General features: G+C 45.5%; 35 non-coding genes across 35 annotated transcripts; 9 read left to right on the plus strand and 26 right to left on the minus strand.

Moving 5' to 3' along the window:
- Positions 1 to 572: 572 nt before the first annotated feature.
- On the minus strand, positions 573 to 644 carry TRNAA-UGC (transfer RNA alanine (anticodon UGC)). The gene has a single exon. It is a non-coding gene; the product is annotated as a tRNA-Ala (tRNA).
- A 164-nt stretch (positions 645 to 808) lies between these two features.
- Positions 809 to 881, plus strand: TRNAM-CAU (transfer RNA methionine (anticodon CAU)). Its single transcript has one exon. It is a non-coding gene; the product is annotated as a tRNA-Met (tRNA).
- A 195-nt stretch (positions 882 to 1,076) lies between these two features.
- TRNAA-CGC (transfer RNA alanine (anticodon CGC)) lies at positions 1,077 to 1,148 on the minus strand. Its single transcript has one exon. It is a non-coding gene; the product is annotated as a tRNA-Ala (tRNA).
- A 613-nt stretch (positions 1,149 to 1,761) lies between these two features.
- Positions 1,762 to 1,847, minus strand: TRNAY-GUA (transfer RNA tyrosine (anticodon GUA)). The gene is given in 2 exon segments: positions 1,762 to 1,797; positions 1,811 to 1,847. It is a non-coding gene; the product is annotated as a tRNA-Tyr (tRNA).
- An 861-nt stretch (positions 1,848 to 2,708) lies between these two features.
- Positions 2,709 to 2,780, minus strand: TRNAA-UGC (transfer RNA alanine (anticodon UGC)). Its single transcript has one exon. It is a non-coding gene; the product is annotated as a tRNA-Ala (tRNA).
- A 164-nt stretch (positions 2,781 to 2,944) lies between these two features.
- Positions 2,945 to 3,017, plus strand: TRNAM-CAU (transfer RNA methionine (anticodon CAU)). The gene has a single exon. It is a non-coding gene; the product is annotated as a tRNA-Met (tRNA).
- Positions 3,018 to 3,212: 195 nt separating this feature from the next.
- TRNAA-CGC (transfer RNA alanine (anticodon CGC)) lies at positions 3,213 to 3,284 on the minus strand. Its single transcript has one exon. It is a non-coding gene; the product is annotated as a tRNA-Ala (tRNA).
- Positions 3,285 to 3,897: 613 nt separating this feature from the next.
- Positions 3,898 to 3,983, minus strand: TRNAY-GUA (transfer RNA tyrosine (anticodon GUA)). The gene is given in 2 exon segments: positions 3,898 to 3,933; positions 3,947 to 3,983. It is a non-coding gene; the product is annotated as a tRNA-Tyr (tRNA).
- A 756-nt stretch (positions 3,984 to 4,739) lies between these two features.
- Positions 4,740 to 4,811, minus strand: TRNAA-UGC (transfer RNA alanine (anticodon UGC)). Its single transcript has one exon. It is a non-coding gene; the product is annotated as a tRNA-Ala (tRNA).
- A 164-nt stretch (positions 4,812 to 4,975) lies between these two features.
- On the plus strand, positions 4,976 to 5,048 carry TRNAM-CAU (transfer RNA methionine (anticodon CAU)). The gene has a single exon. It is a non-coding gene; the product is annotated as a tRNA-Met (tRNA).
- Positions 5,049 to 5,243: 195 nt separating this feature from the next.
- On the minus strand, positions 5,244 to 5,315 carry TRNAA-CGC (transfer RNA alanine (anticodon CGC)). Its single transcript has one exon. It is a non-coding gene; the product is annotated as a tRNA-Ala (tRNA).
- Positions 5,316 to 5,928: 613 nt separating this feature from the next.
- Positions 5,929 to 6,014, minus strand: TRNAY-GUA (transfer RNA tyrosine (anticodon GUA)). The gene is given in 2 exon segments: positions 5,929 to 5,964; positions 5,978 to 6,014. It is a non-coding gene; the product is annotated as a tRNA-Tyr (tRNA).
- A 756-nt stretch (positions 6,015 to 6,770) lies between these two features.
- On the minus strand, positions 6,771 to 6,842 carry TRNAA-UGC (transfer RNA alanine (anticodon UGC)). The gene has a single exon. It is a non-coding gene; the product is annotated as a tRNA-Ala (tRNA).
- A 164-nt stretch (positions 6,843 to 7,006) lies between these two features.
- On the plus strand, positions 7,007 to 7,079 carry TRNAM-CAU (transfer RNA methionine (anticodon CAU)). Its single transcript has one exon. It is a non-coding gene; the product is annotated as a tRNA-Met (tRNA).
- A 195-nt stretch (positions 7,080 to 7,274) lies between these two features.
- Positions 7,275 to 7,346, minus strand: TRNAA-CGC (transfer RNA alanine (anticodon CGC)). Its single transcript has one exon. It is a non-coding gene; the product is annotated as a tRNA-Ala (tRNA).
- A 613-nt stretch (positions 7,347 to 7,959) lies between these two features.
- TRNAY-GUA (transfer RNA tyrosine (anticodon GUA)) lies at positions 7,960 to 8,045 on the minus strand. Its single transcript is given in 2 exon segments — positions 7,960 to 7,995; positions 8,009 to 8,045. It is a non-coding gene; the product is annotated as a tRNA-Tyr (tRNA).
- A 756-nt stretch (positions 8,046 to 8,801) lies between these two features.
- On the minus strand, positions 8,802 to 8,873 carry TRNAA-UGC (transfer RNA alanine (anticodon UGC)). Its single transcript has one exon. It is a non-coding gene; the product is annotated as a tRNA-Ala (tRNA).
- A 164-nt stretch (positions 8,874 to 9,037) lies between these two features.
- Positions 9,038 to 9,110, plus strand: TRNAM-CAU (transfer RNA methionine (anticodon CAU)). The gene has a single exon. It is a non-coding gene; the product is annotated as a tRNA-Met (tRNA).
- A 195-nt stretch (positions 9,111 to 9,305) lies between these two features.
- Positions 9,306 to 9,377, minus strand: TRNAA-CGC (transfer RNA alanine (anticodon CGC)). Its single transcript has one exon. It is a non-coding gene; the product is annotated as a tRNA-Ala (tRNA).
- Positions 9,378 to 9,990: 613 nt separating this feature from the next.
- On the minus strand, positions 9,991 to 10,076 carry TRNAY-GUA (transfer RNA tyrosine (anticodon GUA)). Its single transcript is given in 2 exon segments — positions 9,991 to 10,026; positions 10,040 to 10,076. It is a non-coding gene; the product is annotated as a tRNA-Tyr (tRNA).
- An 861-nt stretch (positions 10,077 to 10,937) lies between these two features.
- TRNAA-UGC (transfer RNA alanine (anticodon UGC)) lies at positions 10,938 to 11,009 on the minus strand. The gene has a single exon. It is a non-coding gene; the product is annotated as a tRNA-Ala (tRNA).
- A 164-nt stretch (positions 11,010 to 11,173) lies between these two features.
- TRNAM-CAU (transfer RNA methionine (anticodon CAU)) lies at positions 11,174 to 11,246 on the plus strand. Its single transcript has one exon. It is a non-coding gene; the product is annotated as a tRNA-Met (tRNA).
- Positions 11,247 to 11,441: 195 nt separating this feature from the next.
- Positions 11,442 to 11,513, minus strand: TRNAA-CGC (transfer RNA alanine (anticodon CGC)). The gene has a single exon. It is a non-coding gene; the product is annotated as a tRNA-Ala (tRNA).
- Positions 11,514 to 12,126: 613 nt separating this feature from the next.
- TRNAY-GUA (transfer RNA tyrosine (anticodon GUA)) lies at positions 12,127 to 12,212 on the minus strand. Its single transcript is given in 2 exon segments — positions 12,127 to 12,162; positions 12,176 to 12,212. It is a non-coding gene; the product is annotated as a tRNA-Tyr (tRNA).
- Positions 12,213 to 13,073: 861 nt separating this feature from the next.
- TRNAA-UGC (transfer RNA alanine (anticodon UGC)) lies at positions 13,074 to 13,145 on the minus strand. Its single transcript has one exon. It is a non-coding gene; the product is annotated as a tRNA-Ala (tRNA).
- Positions 13,146 to 13,309: 164 nt separating this feature from the next.
- Positions 13,310 to 13,382, plus strand: TRNAM-CAU (transfer RNA methionine (anticodon CAU)). The gene has a single exon. It is a non-coding gene; the product is annotated as a tRNA-Met (tRNA).
- A 195-nt stretch (positions 13,383 to 13,577) lies between these two features.
- On the minus strand, positions 13,578 to 13,649 carry TRNAA-CGC (transfer RNA alanine (anticodon CGC)). Its single transcript has one exon. It is a non-coding gene; the product is annotated as a tRNA-Ala (tRNA).
- Positions 13,650 to 14,262: 613 nt separating this feature from the next.
- On the minus strand, positions 14,263 to 14,348 carry TRNAY-GUA (transfer RNA tyrosine (anticodon GUA)). The gene is given in 2 exon segments: positions 14,263 to 14,298; positions 14,312 to 14,348. It is a non-coding gene; the product is annotated as a tRNA-Tyr (tRNA).
- A 756-nt stretch (positions 14,349 to 15,104) lies between these two features.
- On the minus strand, positions 15,105 to 15,176 carry TRNAA-UGC (transfer RNA alanine (anticodon UGC)). Its single transcript has one exon. It is a non-coding gene; the product is annotated as a tRNA-Ala (tRNA).
- Positions 15,177 to 15,340: 164 nt separating this feature from the next.
- Positions 15,341 to 15,413, plus strand: TRNAM-CAU (transfer RNA methionine (anticodon CAU)). Its single transcript has one exon. It is a non-coding gene; the product is annotated as a tRNA-Met (tRNA).
- A 195-nt stretch (positions 15,414 to 15,608) lies between these two features.
- On the minus strand, positions 15,609 to 15,680 carry TRNAA-CGC (transfer RNA alanine (anticodon CGC)). The gene has a single exon. It is a non-coding gene; the product is annotated as a tRNA-Ala (tRNA).
- A 613-nt stretch (positions 15,681 to 16,293) lies between these two features.
- Positions 16,294 to 16,379, minus strand: TRNAY-GUA (transfer RNA tyrosine (anticodon GUA)). The gene is given in 2 exon segments: positions 16,294 to 16,329; positions 16,343 to 16,379. It is a non-coding gene; the product is annotated as a tRNA-Tyr (tRNA).
- Positions 16,380 to 17,135: 756 nt separating this feature from the next.
- Positions 17,136 to 17,207, minus strand: TRNAA-UGC (transfer RNA alanine (anticodon UGC)). The gene has a single exon. It is a non-coding gene; the product is annotated as a tRNA-Ala (tRNA).
- A 164-nt stretch (positions 17,208 to 17,371) lies between these two features.
- Positions 17,372 to 17,444, plus strand: TRNAM-CAU (transfer RNA methionine (anticodon CAU)). Its single transcript has one exon. It is a non-coding gene; the product is annotated as a tRNA-Met (tRNA).
- A 195-nt stretch (positions 17,445 to 17,639) lies between these two features.
- Positions 17,640 to 17,711, minus strand: TRNAA-CGC (transfer RNA alanine (anticodon CGC)). Its single transcript has one exon. It is a non-coding gene; the product is annotated as a tRNA-Ala (tRNA).
- Positions 17,712 to 17,977: the final 266 nt, after the last annotated feature.

A 17,977-nucleotide genomic window follows, 5' to 3' on the forward strand; every position in this document is an offset into this window, starting at 1 on the left:
GTGGATGTTCCGTCTTGGCTTGGTGAAAAGCAGGGGCGCCGCAATGATGAATTTTACAGAAAGGAAAGGAACTTTGATACAAAGACCTTAGGAAGCATTGGTGGCAAATGGATGGAAGCCTTTAACCGTGAGAAAAATGACAGAAAGTTATGGGAGTCATTACCACGCACCCAGCTTCAAGAACATGCATTTTGGGTTCATTTTTGAAAGGAAAGAGAATGGAAAAATCAGTAGAGTAAAGGCAACATATTCAGTTTTTCTTGAAGCTACTGTAGAGAGTCTCTGGTTTAGAGGAAGAACCCTTACCAATGACCAAGATGGCTGCCACAGATTTCTATCCTAAATGTATTAAGATTGCCAAGATTAATCATCACTTTGATGGCTTAAACAAGTAAGATTCTTTGGTTCTATAAGCATCAAAAATGAGATAGCCCCATTTCATGGGGTTTTCCAAGGCACACGTCTCACAGTTTAAGTGGGGTTCGTATCCCAGTTGCATGACATATCTCTTCCTTAATACTGACAGCCAGCCTAGTTTTCTGCCAAAATCCAAGATAAGCATGGCAAAAGTCTGGAGATGCCGGGGATTGAACCCGGGGCCTCATACATGCAAAGCATGCGCTCTACCACTGAGCTACATCCCCTTGTATGCCAAGTTTTACTGTATGCATGGAAACCCTGAATGTAAGTGTCTGCCAAGTCAACCCACTTGACACTGCAGCATAAAGTCTCAGTCAGGAAAATCCTTAAGCCTCGCACCTGGATTATCTTCCTGGTCTATAGTCTTGTTTAGAGATGCTTGTGTGCAGCCTTCTTAGCGCAGTAGGCAGCGCGTCAGTCTCATAATCTGAAGGTCCTGAGTTCGTTCCTCAGAGAGGGCATTTATTTCCTCCTTTTGGCAAGCAAAATTCTCAGATTTTCTTGAAAAGTGGAAACTATGCCTATTTCAAACAATATTTTTCAATGCAACCTATTTAAGTGGGGTTCTGACCCCCCAACTGCCTGAGAAACCTCAACTTTCCACAAGGTGGCAGGCTAGCCTTCAGTAAAAAGCCGAGATACAGAACAGCGACTCCTGGAGATGCCGGGGATTGAACCCGGGGCCTCATACATGCGAAGCATGCGCTCTACCACTGAGCTACATCCCCTCCACTGCCCTCTAAAGTTTTGCTGGATGCAAGGAGACTCTGGAGCCCACGGACTGCAAAGTCTCGATTTGAGACTAGAATGTAAAGTGTCAGGCATGAAATTGCCCACGCCTTACGTGAGGGCTGTCTTCATGGAGCATATACTTAGTGCAATCAGGGTTCGATTCTCCGGCAGGGCTTTTATTTGCTCAGTTTGGAATGCAAAACTTCTCAGGATTTCCCCAAATGTGTAAACTGTTGGTCTACTTTCCAGCTTGCTCAGCCTTTCGGGGGATGATTCCATTGGCTATGCCCTCTTGCCCATCGGTGGACACTCAAATTGAAGGCAAGTCACAGTGTGATTGGCTGCCAAGCAGCTACCGTGGTGCAATGCAATTGGAAGTCTGCCAAGGGCATACATGTACTAATGCAATGCTTTGGTAGCAGTTTTGATCAGCAGGTTTCCATTACTGTTCTTCACGCCTCCCCTAGCGATGACTATGTCATCAATTCCCTTTGAAAGCAGATAGAGTACGCTTCTTTTCCAGTATTTATCGAAGCTCGGGGACTTTTTCATAATCAACGGAAGGTATTGTTGATTAACAGCAAAAGACATGGAAATGAAACCACAAAATCCTTCGAGCCGGATTTGAACCAGCGACCTAAGGATGCCCGAATTAATGCTACAGTCCTGCGCTCTACCAACTGAGCTATCGAAGGAGGGGTAGCAGAAGCTCATAGCACTGAAATTACCTCTCGCTCAAGAAAGGTTGTGGGGGGTGGGGACCAGGAGCAGACAGATGAAAATCATCAATATTAATCGCGGCTCCCTCTCAAAGCTACCACTTCTGAGAGCACACTGTGAGTTACGTCTTATCACCTCAAAGGAGGATTTCACACCAAAGTGGATGTTCCGTCTTGGCTTGGTGAAAAGCAGGGGCGCCGCAATGATGAATTTTACAGAAAGGAAAGGAACTTTGATACAAAGACCTTAGGAAGCATTGGTGGCAAATGGATGGAAGCCTTTAACCGTGAGAAAAATGACAGAAAGTTATGGGAGTCATTACCACGCACCCAGCTTCAAGAACATGCATTTTGGGTTCATTTTTGAAAGGAAAGAGAATGGAAAAATCAGTAGAGTAAAGGCAACATATTCAGTTTTTCTTGAAGCTACTGTAGAGAGTCTCTGGTTTAGAGGAAGAACCCTTACCAATGACCAAGATGGCTGCCACCGATTTCTATCCTAAATGTATTAAGATTGCCAAGATTAATCATCACTTTGATGGCTTAAACAAGTAAGATTCTTTGGTTCTATAAGCATCAAAAATGAGATAGCCCCATTTCATGGGGTTTTCCAAGGCACACGTCTCACAGTTTAAGTGGGGTTCGTATCCCAGTTGCATGACATATCTCTTCCTTAACCACTTGGCTGCTAAGGTACATCCCCCTCTTCCCATTGACTTTCCATTGAAATCAATGGAAACTCCATGACGAGTTACCCTTGTCATTAGCACTGAAGGGGTTAATACTGACAGCCAGCCTAGTTTTCTGCCAAAATCCAAGATAAGCATGGCAAAAGTCTGGAGATGCCGGGGATTGAACCCGGGGCCTCATACATGCAAAGCATGCGCTCTACCACTGAGCTACATCCCCTTATATGCCAAGTTTTACTGTATGCATGGAAACCCTGAATGTAAGTGTCTGCCAAGTCAACCCACTTGACACTGCAGCATAAAGTCTCAGTCAGGAAAATCCTTAAGCCTCGCACCTGGATTATCTTCCTGGTCTATAGTCTTGTTTAGAGATGCTTGTGTGCAGCCTTCTTAGCGCAGTAGGCAGCGCGTCAGTCTCATAATCTGAAGGTCCTGAGTTCGATCCTCAGAGAGGGCAATTATTTCCTCCTTTTGGCAAGCAAAATTCTCAGATTTTCTTGAACAGTGGAAACTATGCCTATTTCAAACAATATTTTTCAATGCAACCTATTTAAGTGGGGTTCTGACCCCCCAACTGCCTGAGAAACCTCAACTTTCCACAAGGTGGCAGGCTAGCCTTCTGGAAAAAGCCGAGATACAGAACAGCGACTCCTGGAGATGCCGGGGATTGAACCCGGGGCCTCATACATGCGAAGCATGCGCTCTACCACTGAGCTACATCCCCTCCACTGCCCTCTAAAGTTTTGCTGGATGCAAGGAGACTCTGGAGCCCACGGACTGCAAAGTCTCGATTTGAGACTAGAATGTAAAGTGTCAGGCATGAAATTGCCCACGCCTTACGTGAGGGCTGTCTTCATGGAGCATATACTTAGTGCAATCAGGGTTCGATTCTCCGGCAGGGCTTTTATTTGCTCAGTTTGGAATGCAAAACTTCTCAGGATTTCCCCAAATGTGTAAACTGTTGGACTACTTTCCAGCTTGCTCAGCCTTTCGGGGGATGATTCCATTGGCTATGCCCTCTTGCCCATCGGTGGACACTCAAATTGAAGGCAAGTCACAGTGTGATTGGCTGCCAAGCAGCTACCGTGGTGCAATGCAATTGGAAGTCTGCCAAGGGCATACATGTACTAATGCAATGCTTTGGTAGCAGTTTTGATCAGCAGGTTTCCTTTACTGTTCTTCACGCCTCCCCTAGCGATGACTATGTCATCAATTCCCTTTGAAAGCAGATAGAGTACGCTTCTTTTCCAGTATTTATCGAAGCTCGGGGACTTTTTCATAATCAACGGAAGGTATTGTTGATTAACAGCAAAAGACATGGAAATGAAACCACAAAATCCTTCGAGCCGGATTTGAACCAGCGACCTAAGGATGCCCGAATTAATGCTACAGTCCTGCGCTCTACCAACTGAGCTATCGAAGGAGGGGTAGCAGAAGCTCATAGCACTGAAATTACCTCTCGCTCAAGAAAGGTTGTGGGGGGTGGGGACCAGGAGCAGACAGATGAAAATCATCAATATTAATCGCGGCTCCCTCTCAAAGCTACCACTTCTGAGAGCACACTGTGAGTTACGTCTTATCACCTCAAAGGAGGATTTCACACCAAAGTGGATGTTCCGTCTTGGCTTGGTGAAAAGCAGGGGCGCCGCAATGATGAATTTTACAGAAAGGAAAGGAACTTTGATACAAAGACCTTAGGAAGCATTGGTGGCAAATGGATGGAAGCCTTTAACCGTGAGAAAAATGACAGAAAGTTATGGGAGTCATTACCACGCACCCAGCTTCAAGAACATGCATTTTGGGTTCATTTTTGAAAGGAAAGAGAATGGAAAAATCAGTAGAGTAAAGGCAACATATTCAGTTTTTCTTGAAGCTACTGTAGAGAGTCTCTGGTTTAGAGGAAGAACCCTTACCAATGACCAAGATGGCTGCCACCGATTTCTATCCTAAATGTATTAAGATTGCCAAGATTAATCATCACTTTGATGGCTTAAACAAGTAAGATTCTTTGGTTCTATAAGCATCAAAAATGAGATAGCCCCATTTCATGGGGTTTTCCAAGGCACACGTCTCACAGTTTAAGTGGGGTTCGTATCCCAGTTGCATGACATATCTCTTCCTTAATACTGACAGCCAGCCTAGTTTTCTGCCAAAATCCAAGATAAGCATGGCAAAAGTCTGGAGATGCCGGGGATTGAACCCGGGGCCTCATACATGCAAAGCATGCGCTCTACCACTGAGCTACATCCCCTTGTATGCCAAGTTTTACTGTATGCATGGAAACCCTGAATGTAAGTGTCTGCCAAGTCAACCCACTTGACACTGCAGCATAAAGTCTCAGTCAGGAAAATCCTTAAGCCTCGCACCTGGATTATCTTCCTGGTCTATAGTCTTGTTTAGAGATGCTTGTGTGCAGCCTTCTTAGCGCAGTAGGCAGCGCGTCAGTCTCATAATCTGAAGGTCCTGAGTTCGTTCCTCAGAGAGGGCATTTATTTCCTCCTTTTGGCAAGCAAAATTCTCAGATTTTCTTGAAAAGTGGAAACTATGCCTATTTCAAACAATATTTTTCAATGCAACCTATTTAAGTGGGGTTCTGACCCCCCAACTGCCTGAGAAACCTCAACTTTCCACAAGGTGGCAGGCTAGCCTTCTGGAAAAAGCCGAGATACAGAACAGCGACTCCTGGAGATGCCGGGGATTGAACCCGGGGCCTCATACATGCGAAGCATGCGCTCTACCACTGAGCTACATCCCCTCCACTGCCCTCTAAAGTTTTGCTGGATGCAAGGAGACTCTGGAGCCCACGGACTGCAAAGTCTCGATTTGAGACTAGAATGTAAAGTGTCAGGCATGAAATTGCCCACGCCTTACGTGAGGGCTGTCTTCATGGAGCATATACTTAGTGCAATCAGGGTTCGATTCTCCGGCAGGGCTTTTATTTGCTCAGTTTGGAATGCAAAACTTCTCAGGATTTCCCCAAATGTGTAAACTGTTGGTCTACTTTCCAGCTTGCTCAGCCTTTCGGGGGATGATTCCATTGGCTATGCCCTCTTGCCCATCGGTGGACACTCAAATTGAAGGCAAGTCACAGTGTGATTGGCTGCCAAGCAGCTACCGTGGTGCAATGCAATTGGAAGTCTGCCAAGGGCATACATGTACTAATGCAATGCTTTGGTAGCAGTTTTGATCAGCAGGTTTCCTTTACTGTTCTTCACGCCTCCCCTAGCGATGACTATGTCATCAATTCCCTTTGAAAGCAGATAGAGTACGCTTCTTTTCCAGTATTTATCGAAGCTCGGGGACTTTTTCATAATCAACGGAAGGTATTGTTGATTAACAGCAAAAGACATGGAAATGAAACCACAAAATCCTTCGAGCCGGATTTGAACCAGCGACCTAAGGATGCCCGAATTAATGCTACAGTCCTCCGCTCTACCAACTGAGCTATCGAAGGAGGGGTAGCAGAAGCTCATAGCACTGAAATTACCTCTCGCTCAAGAAAGGTTGTGGGGGGTGGGGACCAGGAGCAGACAGATGAAAATCATCAATATTAATCGCGGCTCCCTCTCAAAGCTACCACTTCTGAGAGCACACTGTGAGTTACGTCTTATCACCTCAAAGGAGGATTTCACACCAAAGTGGATGTTCCGTCTTGGCTTGGTGAAAAGCAGGGGCGCCGCAATGATGAATTTTACAGAAAGGAAAGGAACTTTGATACAAAGACCTTAGGAAGCATTGGTGGCAAATGGATGGAAGCCTTTAACCGTGAGAAAAATGACAGAAAGTTATGGGAGTCATTACCACGCACCCAGCTTCAAGAACATGCATTTTGGGTTCATTTTTGAAAGGAAAGAGAATGGAAAAATCAGTAGAGTAAAGGCAACATATTCAGTTTTTCTTGAAGCTACTGTAGAGAGTCTCTGGTTTAGAGGAAGAACCCTTACCAATGACCAAGATGGCTGCCACAGATTTCTATCCTAAATGTATTAAGATTGCCAAGATTAATCATCACTTTGATGGCTTAAACAAGTAAGATTCTTTGGTTCTATAAGCATCAAAAATGAGATAGCCCCATTTCATGGGGTTTTCCAAGGCACACGTCTCACAGTTTAAGTGGGGTTCGTATCCCAGTTGCATGACATATCTCTTCCTTAATACTGACAGCCAGCCTAGTTTTCTGCCAAAATCCAAGATAAGCATGGCAAAAGTCTGGAGATGCCGGGGATTGAACCCGGGGCCTCATACATGCAAAGCATGCGCTCTACCACTGAGCTACATCCCCTTGTATGCCAAGTTTTACTGTATGCATGGAAACCCTGAATGTAAGTGTCTGCCAAGTCAACCCACTTGACACTGCAGCATAAAGTCTCAGTCAGGAAAATCCTTAAGCCTCGCACCTGGATTATCTTCCTGGTCTATAGTCTTGTTTAGAGATGCTTGTGTGCAGCCTTCTTAGCGCAGTAGGCAGCGCGTCAGTCTCATAATCTGAAGGTCCTGAGTTCGTTCCTCAGAGAGGGCATTTATTTCCTCCTTTTGGCAAGCAAAATTCTCAGATTTTCTTGAAAAGTGGAAACTATGCCTATTTCAAACAATATTTTTCAATGCAACCTATTTAAGTGGGGTTCTGACCCCCCAACTGCCTGAGAAACCTCAACTTTCCACAAGGTGGCAGGCTAGCCTTCAGTAAAAAGCCGAGATACAGAACAGCGACTCCTGGAGATGCCGGGGATTGAACCCGGGGCCTCATACATGCGAAGCATGCGCTCTACCACTGAGCTACATCCCCTCCACTGCCCTCTAAAGTTTTGCTGGATGCAAGGAGACTCTGGAGCCCACGGACTGCAAAGTCTCGATTTGAGACTAGAATGTAAAGTGTCAGGCATGAAATTGCCCACGCCTTACGTGAGGGCTGTCTTCATGGAGCATATACTTAGTGCAATCAGGGTTCGATTCTCCGGCAGGGCTTTTATTTGCTCAGTTTGGAATGCAAAACTTCTCAGGATTTCCCCAAATGTGTAAACTGTTGGTCTACTTTCCAGCTTGCTCAGCCTTTCGGGGGATGATTCCATTGGCTATGCCCTCTTGCCCATCGGTGGACACTCAAATTGAAGGCAAGTCACAGTGTGATTGGCTGCCAAGCAGCTACCGTGGTGCAATGCAATTGGAAGTCTGCCAAGGGCATACATGTACTAATGCAATGCTTTGGTAGCAGTTTTGATCAGCAGGTTTCCATTACTGTTCTTCACGCCTCCCCTAGCGATGACTATGTCATCAATTCCCTTTGAAAGCAGATAGAGTACGCTTCTTTTCCAGTATTTATCGAAGCTCGGGGACTTTTTCATAATCAACGGAAGGTATTGTTGATTAACAGCAAAAGACATGGAAATGAAACCACAAAATCCTTCGAGCCGGATTTGAACCAGCGACCTAAGGATGCCCGAATTAATGCTACAGTCCTGCGCTCTACCAACTGAGCTATCGAAGGAGGGGTAGCAGAAGCTCATAGCACTGAAATTACCTCTCGCTCAAGAAAGGTTGTGGGGGGTGGGGACCAGGAGCAGACAGATGAAAATCATCAATATTAATCGCGGCTCCCTCTCAAAGCTACCACTTCTGAGAGCACACTGTGAGTTACGTCTTATCACCTCAAAGGAGGATTTCACACCAAAGTGGATGTTCCGTCTTGGCTTGGTGAAAAGCAGGGGCGCCGCAATGATGAATTTTACAGAAAGGAAAGGAACTTTGATACAAAGACCTTAGGAAGCATTGGTGGCAAATGGATGGAAGCCTTTAACCGTGAGAAAAATGACAGAAAGTTATGGGAGTCATTACCACGCACCCAGCTTCAAGAACATGCATTTTGGGTTCATTTTTGAAAGGAAAGAGAATGGAAAAATCAGTAGAGTAAAGGCAACATATTCAGTTTTTCTTGAAGCTACTGTAGAGAGTCTCTGGTTTAGAGGAAGAACCCTTACCAATGACCAAGATGGCTGCCACCGATTTCTATCCTAAATGTATTAAGATTGCCAAGATTAATCATCACTTTGATGGCTTAAACAAGTAAGATTCTTTGGTTCTATAAGCATCAAAAATGAGATAGCCCCATTTCATGGGGTTTTCCAAGGCACACGTCTCACAGTTTAAGTGGGGTTCGTATCCCAGTTGCATGACATATCTCTTCCTTAATACTGACAGCCAGCCTAGTTTTCTGCCAAAATCCAAGATAAGCATGGCAAAAGTCTGGAGATGCCGGGGATTGAACCCGGGGCCTCATACATGCAAAGCATGCGCTCTACCACTGAGCTACATCCCCTTGTATGCCAAGTTTTACTGTATGCATGGAAACCCTGAATGTAAGTGTCTGCCAAGTCAACCCACTTGACACTGCAGCATAAAGTCTCAGTCAGGAAAATCCTTAAGCCTCGCACCTGGATTATCTTCCTGGTCTATAGTCTTGTTTAGAGATGCTTGTGTGCAGCCTTCTTAGCGCAGTAGGCAGCGCGTCAGTCTCATAATCTGAAGGTCCTGAGTTCGATCCTCAGAGAGGGCATTTATTTCCTCCTTTTGGCAAGCAAAATTCTCAGATTTTCTTGAAAAGTGGAAACTATGCCTATTTCAAACAATATTTTTCAATGCAACCTATTTAAGTGGGGTTCTGACCCCCCAACTGCCTGAGAAACCTCAACTTTCCACAAGGTGGCAGGCTAGCCTTCAGTAAAAAGCCGAGATACAGAACAGCGACTCCTGGAGATGCCGGGGATTGAACCCGGGGCCTCATACATGCGAAGCATGCGCTCTACCACTGAGCTACATCCCCTCCACTGCCCTCTAAAGTTTTGCTGGATGCAAGGAGACTCTGGAGCCCACGGACTGCAAAGTCTCGATTTGAGACTAGAATGTAAAGTGTCAGGCATGAAATTGCCCACGCCTTACGTGAGGGCTGTCTTCATGGAGCATATACTTAGTGCAATCAGGGTTCGATTCTCCGGCAGGGCTTTTATTTGCTCAGTTTGGAATGCAAAACTTCTCAGGATTTCCCCAAATGTGTAAACTGTTGGTCTACTTTCCAGCTTGCTCAGCCTTTCGGGGGATGATTCCATTGGCTATGCCCTCTTGCCCATCGGTGGACACTCAAATTGAAGGCAAGTCACAGTGTGATTGGCTGCCAAGCAGCTACCGTGGTGCAATGCAATTGGAAGTCTGCCAAGGGCATACATGTACTAATGCAATGCTTTGGTAGCAGTTTTGATCAGCAGGTTTCCATTACTGTTCTTCACGCCTCCCCTAGCGATGACTATGTCATCAATTCCCTTTGAAAGCAGATAGAGTACGCTTCTTTTCCAGTATTTATCGAAGCTCGGGGACTTTTTCATAATCAACGGAAGGTATTGTTGATTAACAGCAAAAGACATGGAAATGAAACCACAAAATCCTTCGAGCCGGATTTGAACCAGCGACCTAAGGATGCCCGAATTAATGCTACAGTCCTGCGCTCTACCAACTGAGCTATCGAAGGAGGGGTAGCAGAAGCTCATAGCACTGAAATTACCTCTCGCTCAAGAAAGGTTGTGGGGGGTGGGGACCAGGAGCAGACAGATGAAAATCATCAATATTAATCGCGGCTCCCTCTCAAAGCTACCACTTCTGAGAGCACACTGTGAGTTACGTCTTATCACCTCAAAGGAGGATTTCACACCAAAGTGGATGTTCCGTCTTGGCTTGGTGAAAAGCAGGGGCGCCGCAATGATGAATTTTACAGAAAGGAAAGGAACTTTGATACAAAGACCTTAGGAAGCATTGGTGGCAAATGGATGGAAGCCTTTAACCGTGAGAAAAATGACAGAAAGTTATGGGAGTCATTACCACGCACCCAGCTTCAAGAACATGCATTTTGGGTTCATTTTTGAAAGGAAAGAGAATGGAAAAATCAGTAGAGTAAAGGCAACATATTCAGTTTTTCTTGAAGCTACTGTAGAGAGTCTCTGGTTTAGAGGAAGAACCCTTACCAATGACCAAGATGGCTGCCACCGATTTCTATCCTAAATGTATTAAGATTGCCAAGATTAATCATCACTTTGATGGCTTAAACAAGTAAGATTCTTTGGTTCTATAAGCATCAAAAATGAGATAGCCCCATTTCATGGGGTTTTCCAAGGCACACGTCTCACAGTTTAAGTGGGGTTCGTATCCCAGTTGCATGACATATCTCTTCCTTAACCACTTGGCTGCTAAGGTACATCCCCCTCTTCCCATTGACTTTCCATTGAAATCAATGGAAACTCCATGACGAGTTACCCTTGTCATTAGCACTGAAGGGGTTAATACTGACAGCCAGCCTAGTTTTCTGCCAAAATCCAAGATAAGCATGGCAAAAGTCTGGAGATGCCGGGGATTGAACCCGGGGCCTCATACATGCAAAGCATGCGCTCTACCACTGAGCTACATCCCCTTATATGCCAAGTTTTACTGTATGCATGGAAACCCTGAATGTAAGTGTCTGCCAAGTCAACCCACTTGACACTGCAGCATAAAGTCTCAGTCAGGAAAATCCTTAAGCCTCGCACCTGGATTATCTTCCTGGTCTATAGTCTTGTTTAGAGATGCTTGTGTGCAGCCTTATTAGCGCAGTAGGCAGCGCGTCAGTCTCATAATCTGAAGGTCCTGAGTTCGATCCTCAGAGAGGGCAATTATTTCCTCCTTTTGGCAAGCAAAATTCTCAGATTTTCTTGAACAGTGGAAACTATGCCTATTTCAAACAATATTTTTCAATGCAACCTATTTAAGTGGGGTTCTGACCCCCCAACTGCCTGAGAAACCTCAACTTTCCACAAGGTGGCAGGCTAGCCTTCTGGAAAAAGCCGAGATACAGAACAGCGACTCCTGGAGATGCCGGGGATTGAACCCGGGGCCTCATACATGCGAAGCATGCGCTCTACCACTGAGCTACATCCCCTCCACTGCCCTCTAAAGTTTTGCTGGATGCAAGGAGACTCTGGAGCCCACGGACTGCAAAGTCTCGATTTGAGACTAGAATGTAAAGTGTCAGGCATGAAATTGCCCACGCCTTACGTGAGGGCTGTCTTCATGGAGCATATACTTAGTGCAATCAGGGTTCGATTCTCCGGCAGGGCTTTTATTTGCTCAGTTTGGAATGCAAAACTTCTCAGGATTTCCCCAAATGTGTAAACTGTTGGTCTACTTTCCAGCTTGCTCAGCCTTTCGGGGGATGATTCCATTGGCTATGCCCTCTTGCCCATCGGTGGACACTCAAATTGAAGGCAAGTCACAGTGTGATTGGCTGCCAAGCAGCTACCGTGGTGCAATGCAATTGGAAGTCTGCCAAGGGCATACATGTACTAATGCAATGCTTTGGTAGCAGTTTTGATCAGCAGGTTTCCTTTACTGTTCTTCACGCCTCCCCTAGCGATGACTATGTCATCAATTCCCTTTGAAAGCAGATAGAGTACGCTTCTTTTCCAGTATTTATCGAAGCTCGGGGACTTTTTCATAATCAACGGAAGGTATTGTTGATTAACAGCAAAAGACATGGAAATGAAACCACAAAATCCTTCGAGCCGGATTTGAACCAGCGACCTAAGGATGCCCGAATTAATGCTACAGTCCTGCGCTCTACCAACTGAGCTATCGAAGGAGGGGTAGCAGAAGCTCATAGCACTGAAATTACCTCTCGCTCAAGAAAGGTTGTGGGGGGTGGGGACCAGGAGCAGACAGATGAAAATCATCAATATTAATCGCGGCTCCCTCTCAAAGCTACCACTTCTGAGAGCACACTGTGAGTTACGTCTTATCACCTCAAAGGAGGATTTCACACCAAAGTGGATGTTCCGTCTTGGCTTGGTGAAAAGCAGGGGCGCCGCAATGATGAATTTTACAGAAAGGAAAGGAACTTTGATACAAAGACCTTAGGAAGCATTGGTGGCAAATGGATGGAAGCCTTTAACCGTGAGAAAAATGACAGAAAGTTATGGGAGTCATTACCACGCACCCAGCTTCAAGAACATGCATTTTGGGTTCATTTTTGAAAGGAAAGAGAATGGAAAAATCAGTAGAGTAAAGGCAACATATTCAGTTTTTCTTGAAGCTACTGTAGAGAGTCTCTGGTTTAGAGGAAGAACCCTTACCAATGACCAAGATGGCTGCCACAGATTTCTATCCTAAATGTATTAAGATTGCCAAGATTAATCATCACTTTGATGGCTTAAACAAGTAAGATTCTTTGGTTCTATAAGCATCAAAAATGAGATAGCCCCATTTCATGGGGTTTTCCAAGGCACACGTCTCACAGTTTAAGTGGGGTTCGTATCCCAGTTGCATGACATATCTCTTCCTTAACCACTTGGCTGCTAAGGTACATCCCCCTCTTCCCATTGACTTTCCATTGAAATCAATGGAAACTCCATGACGAGTTACCCTTGTCATTAGCACTGAAGGGGTTAATACTGACAGCCAGCCTAGTTTTCTGCCAAAATCCAAGATAAGCATGGCAAAAGTCTGGAGATGCCGGGGATTGAACCCGGGGCCTCATACATGCAAAGCATGCGCTCTACCACTGAGCTACATCCCCTTATATGCCAAGTTTTACTGTATGCATGGAAACCCTGAATGTAAGTGTCTGCCAAGTCAACCCACTTGACACTGCAGCATAAAGTCTCAGTCAGGAAAATCCTTAAGCCTCGCACCTGGATTATCTTCCTGGTCTATAGTCTTGTTTAGAGATGCTTGTGTGCAGCCTTATTAGCGCAGTAGGCAGCGCGTCAGTCTCATAATCTGAAGGTCCTGAGTTCGATCCTCAGAGAGGGCAATTATTTCCTCCTTTTGGCAAGCAAAATTCTCAGATTTTCTTGAACAGTGGAAACTATGCCTATTTCAAACAATATTTTTCAATGCAACCTATTTAAGTGGGGTTCTGACCCCCCAACTGCCTGAGAAACCTCAACTTTCCACAAGGTGGCAGGCTAGCCTTCTGGAAAAAGCCGAGATACAGAACAGCGACTCCTGGAGATGCCGGGGATTGAACCCGGGGCCTCATACATGCGAAGCATGCGCTCTACCACTGAGCTACATCCCCTCCACTGCCCTCTAAAGTTTTGCTGGATGCAAGGAGACTCTGGAGCCCACGGACTGCAAAGTCTCGATTTGAGACTAGAATGTAAAGTGTCAGGCATGAAATTGCCCACGCCTTACGTGAGGGCTGTCTTCATGGAGCATATACTTAGTGCAATCAGGGTTCGATTCTCCGGCAGGGCTTTTATTTGCTCAGTTTGGAATGCAAAACTTCTCAGGATTTCCCCAAATGTGTAAACTGTTGGTCTACTTTCCAGCTTGCTCAGCCTTTCGGGGGATGATTCCATTGGCTATGCCCTCTTGCCCATCGGTGGACACTCAAATTGAAGGCAAGTCACAGTGTGATTGGCTGCCAAGCAGCTACCGTGGTGCAATGCAATTGGAAGTCTGCCAAGGGCATACATGTACTAATGCAATGCTTTGGTAGCAGTTTTGATCAGCAGGTTTCCTTTACTGTTCTTCACGCCTCCCCTAGCGATGACTATGTCATCAATTCCCTTTGAAAGCAGATAGAGTACGCTTCTTTTCCAGTATTTATCGAAGCTCGGGGACTTTTTCATAATCAACGGAAGGTATTGTTGATTAACAGCAAAAGACATGGAAATGAAACCACAAAATCCTTCGAGCCGGATTTGAACCAGCGACCTAAGGATGCCCGAATTAATGCTACAGTCCTCCGCTCTACCAACTGAGCTATCGAAGGAGGGGTAGCAGAAGCTCATAGCACTGAAATTACCTCTCGCTCAAGAAAGGTTGTGGGGGGTGGGGACCAGGAGCAGACAGATGAAAATCATCAATATTAATCGCGGCTCCCTCTCAAAGCTACCACTTCTGAGAGCACACTGTGAGTTACGTCTTATCACCTCAAAGGAGGATTTCACACCAAAGTGGATGTTCCGTCTTGGCTTGGTGAAAAGCAGGGGCGCCGCAATGATGAATTTTACAGAAAGGAAAGGAACTTTGATACAAAGACCTTAGGAAGCATTGGTGGCAAATGGATGGAAGCCTTTAACCGTGAGAAAAATGACAGAAAGTTATGGGAGTCATTACCACGCACCCAGCTTCAAGAACATGCATTTTGGGTTCATTTTTGAAAGGAAAGAGAATGGAAAAATCAGTAGAGTAAAGGCAACATATTCAGTTTTTCTTGAAGCTACTGTAGAGAGTCTCTGGTTTAGAGGAAGAACCCTTACCAATGACCAAGATGGCTGCCACAGATTTCTATCCTAAATGTATTAAGATTGCCAAGATTAATCATCACTTTGATGGCTTAAACAAGTAAGATTCTTTGGTTCTATAAGCATCAAAAATGAGATAGCCCCATTTCATGGGGTTTTCCAAGGCACACGTCTCACAGTTTAAGTGGGGTTCGTATCCCAGTTGCATGACATATCTCTTCCTTAATACTGACAGCCAGCCTAGTTTTCTGCCAAAATCCAAGATAAGCATGGCAAAAGTCTGGAGATGCCGGGGATTGAACCCGGGGCCTCATACATGCAAAGCATGCGCTCTACCACTGAGCTACATCCCCTTGTATGCCAAGTTTTACTGTATGCATGGAAACCCTGAATGTAAGTGTCTGCCAAGTCAACCCACTTGACACTGCAGCATAAAGTCTCAGTCAGGAAAATCCTTAAGCCTCGCACCTGGATTATCTTCCTGGTCTATAGTCTTGTTTAGAGATGCTTGTGTGCAGCCTTCTTAGCGCAGTAGGCAGCGCGTCAGTCTCATAATCTGAAGGTCCTGAGTTCGTTCCTCAGAGAGGGCATTTATTTCCTCCTTTTGGCAAGCAAAATTCTCAGATTTTCTTGAAAAGTGGAAACTATGCCTATTTCAAACAATATTTTTCAATGCAACCTATTTAAGTGGGGTTCTGACCCCCCAACTGCCTGAGAAACCTCAACTTTCCACAAGGTGGCAGGCTAGCCTTCAGTAAAAAGCCGAGATACAGAACAGCGACTCCTGGAGATGCCGGGGATTGAACCCGGGGCCTCATACATGCGAAGCATGCGCTCTACCACTGAGCTACATCCCCTCCACTGCCCTCTAAAGTTTTGCTGGATGCAAGGAGACTCTGGAGCCCACGGACTGCAAAGTCTCGATTTGAGACTAGAATGTAAAGTGTCAGGCATGAAATTGCCCACGCCTTACGTGAGGGCTGTCTTCATGGAGCATATACTTAGTGCAATCAGGGTTCGATTCTCCGGCAGGGCTTTTATTTGCTCAGTTTGGAATGCAAAACTTCTCAGGATTTCCCCAAATGTGTAAACTGTTGGTCTACTTTCCAGCTTGCTCAGCCTTTCGGGGGATGATTCCATTGGCTATGCCCTCTTGCCCATCGGTGGACACTCAAATTGAAGGCAAGTCACAGTGTGATTGGCTGCCAAGCAGCTACCGTGGTGCAATGCAATTGGAAGTCTGCCAAGGGCATACATGTACTAATGCAATGCTTTGGTAGCAGTTTTGATCAGCAGGTTTCCTTTACTGTTCTTCACGCCTCCCCTAGCGATGACTATGTCATCAATTCCCTTTGAAAGCAGATAGAGTACGCTTCTTTTCCAGTATTTATCGAAGCTCGGGGACTTTTTCATAATCAACGGAAGGTATTGTTGATTAACAGCAAAAGACATGGAAATGAAACCACAAAATCCTTCGAGCCGGATTTGAACCAGCGACCTAAGGATGCCCGAATTAATGCTACAGTCCTGCGCTCTACCAACTGAGCTATCGAAGGAGGGGTAGCAGAAGCTCATAGCACTGAAATTACCTCTCGCTCAAGAAAGGTTGTGGGGGGTGGGGACCAGGAGCAGACAGATGAAAATCATCAATATTAATCGCGGCTCCCTCTCAAAGCTACCACTTCTGAGAGCACACTGTGAGTTACGTCTTATCACCTCAAAGGAGGATTTCACACCAAAGTGGATGTTCCGTCTTGGCTTGGTGAAAAGCAGGGGCGCCGCAATGATGAATTTTACAGAAAGGAAAGGAACTTTGATACAAAGACCTTAGGAAGCATTGGTGGCAAATGGATGGAAGCCTTTAACCGTGAGAAAAATGACAGAAAGTTATGGGAGTCATTACCACGCACCCAGCTTCAAGAACATGCATTTTGGGTTCATTTTTGAAAGGAAAGAGAATGGAAAAATCAGTAGAGTAAAGGCAACATATTCAGTTTTTCTTGAAGCTACTGTAGAGAGTCTCTGGTTTAGAGGAAGAACCCTTACCAATGACCAAGATGGCTGCCACCGATTTCTATCCTAAATGTATTAAGATTGCCAAGATTAATCATCACTTTGATGGCTTAAACAAGTAAGATTCTTTGGTTCTATAAGCATCAAAAATGAGATAGCCCCATTTCATGGGGTTTTCCAAGGCACACGTCTCACAGTTTAAGTGGGGTTCGTATCCCAGTTGCATGACATATCTCTTCCTTAATACTGACAGCCAGCCTAGTTTTCTGCCAAAATCCAAGATAAGCATGGCAAAAGTCTGGAGATGCCGGGGATTGAACCCGGGGCCTCATACATGCAAAGCATGCGCTCTACCACTGAGCTACATCCCCTTATATGCCAAGTTTTACTGTATGCATGGAAACCCTGAATGTAAGTGTCTGCCAAGTCAACCCACTTGACACTGCAGCATAAAGTCTCAGTCAGGAAAATCCTTAAGCCTCGCACCTGGATTATCTTCCTGGTCTATAGTCTTGTTTAGAGATGCTTGTGTGCAGCCTTCTTAGCGCAGTAGGCAGCGCGTCAGTCTCATAATCTGAAGGTCCTGAGTTCGATCCTCAGAGAGGGCAATTATTTCCTCCTTTTGGCAAGCAAAATTCTCAGATTTTCTTGAACAGTGGAAACTATGCCTATTTCAAACAATATTTTTCAATGCAACCTATTTAAGTGGGGTTCTGACCCCCCAACTGCCTGAGAAACCTCAACTTTCCACAAGGTGGCAGGCTAGCCTTCTGGAAAAAGCCGAGATACAGAACAGCGACTCCTGGAGATGCCGGGGATTGAACCCGGGGCCTCATACATGCGAAGCATGCGCTCTACCACTGAGCTACATCCCCTCCACTGCCCTCTAAAGTTTTGCTGGATGCAAGGAGACTCTGGAGCCCACGGACTGCAAAGTCTCGATTTGAGACTAGAATGTAAAGTGTCAGGCATGAAATTGCCCACGCCTTACGTGAGGGCTGTCTTCATGGAGCATATACTTAGTGCAATCAGGGTTCGATTCTCCGGCAGGGCTTTTATTTGCTCAGTTTGGAATGCAAAACTTCTCAGGATTTCCCCAAATGTGTAAACTGTTGGTCTACTTTCCAGCTTGCTCAGCCTT

This window comes from Lissotriton helveticus, chromosome 1_2, assembly GCF_964261635.1.
Source record: "Lissotriton helveticus chromosome 1_2, aLisHel1.1, whole genome shotgun sequence".
NCBI classification, from domain to species: domain Eukaryota; kingdom Metazoa; phylum Chordata; class Amphibia; order Caudata; family Salamandridae; genus Lissotriton; species Lissotriton helveticus.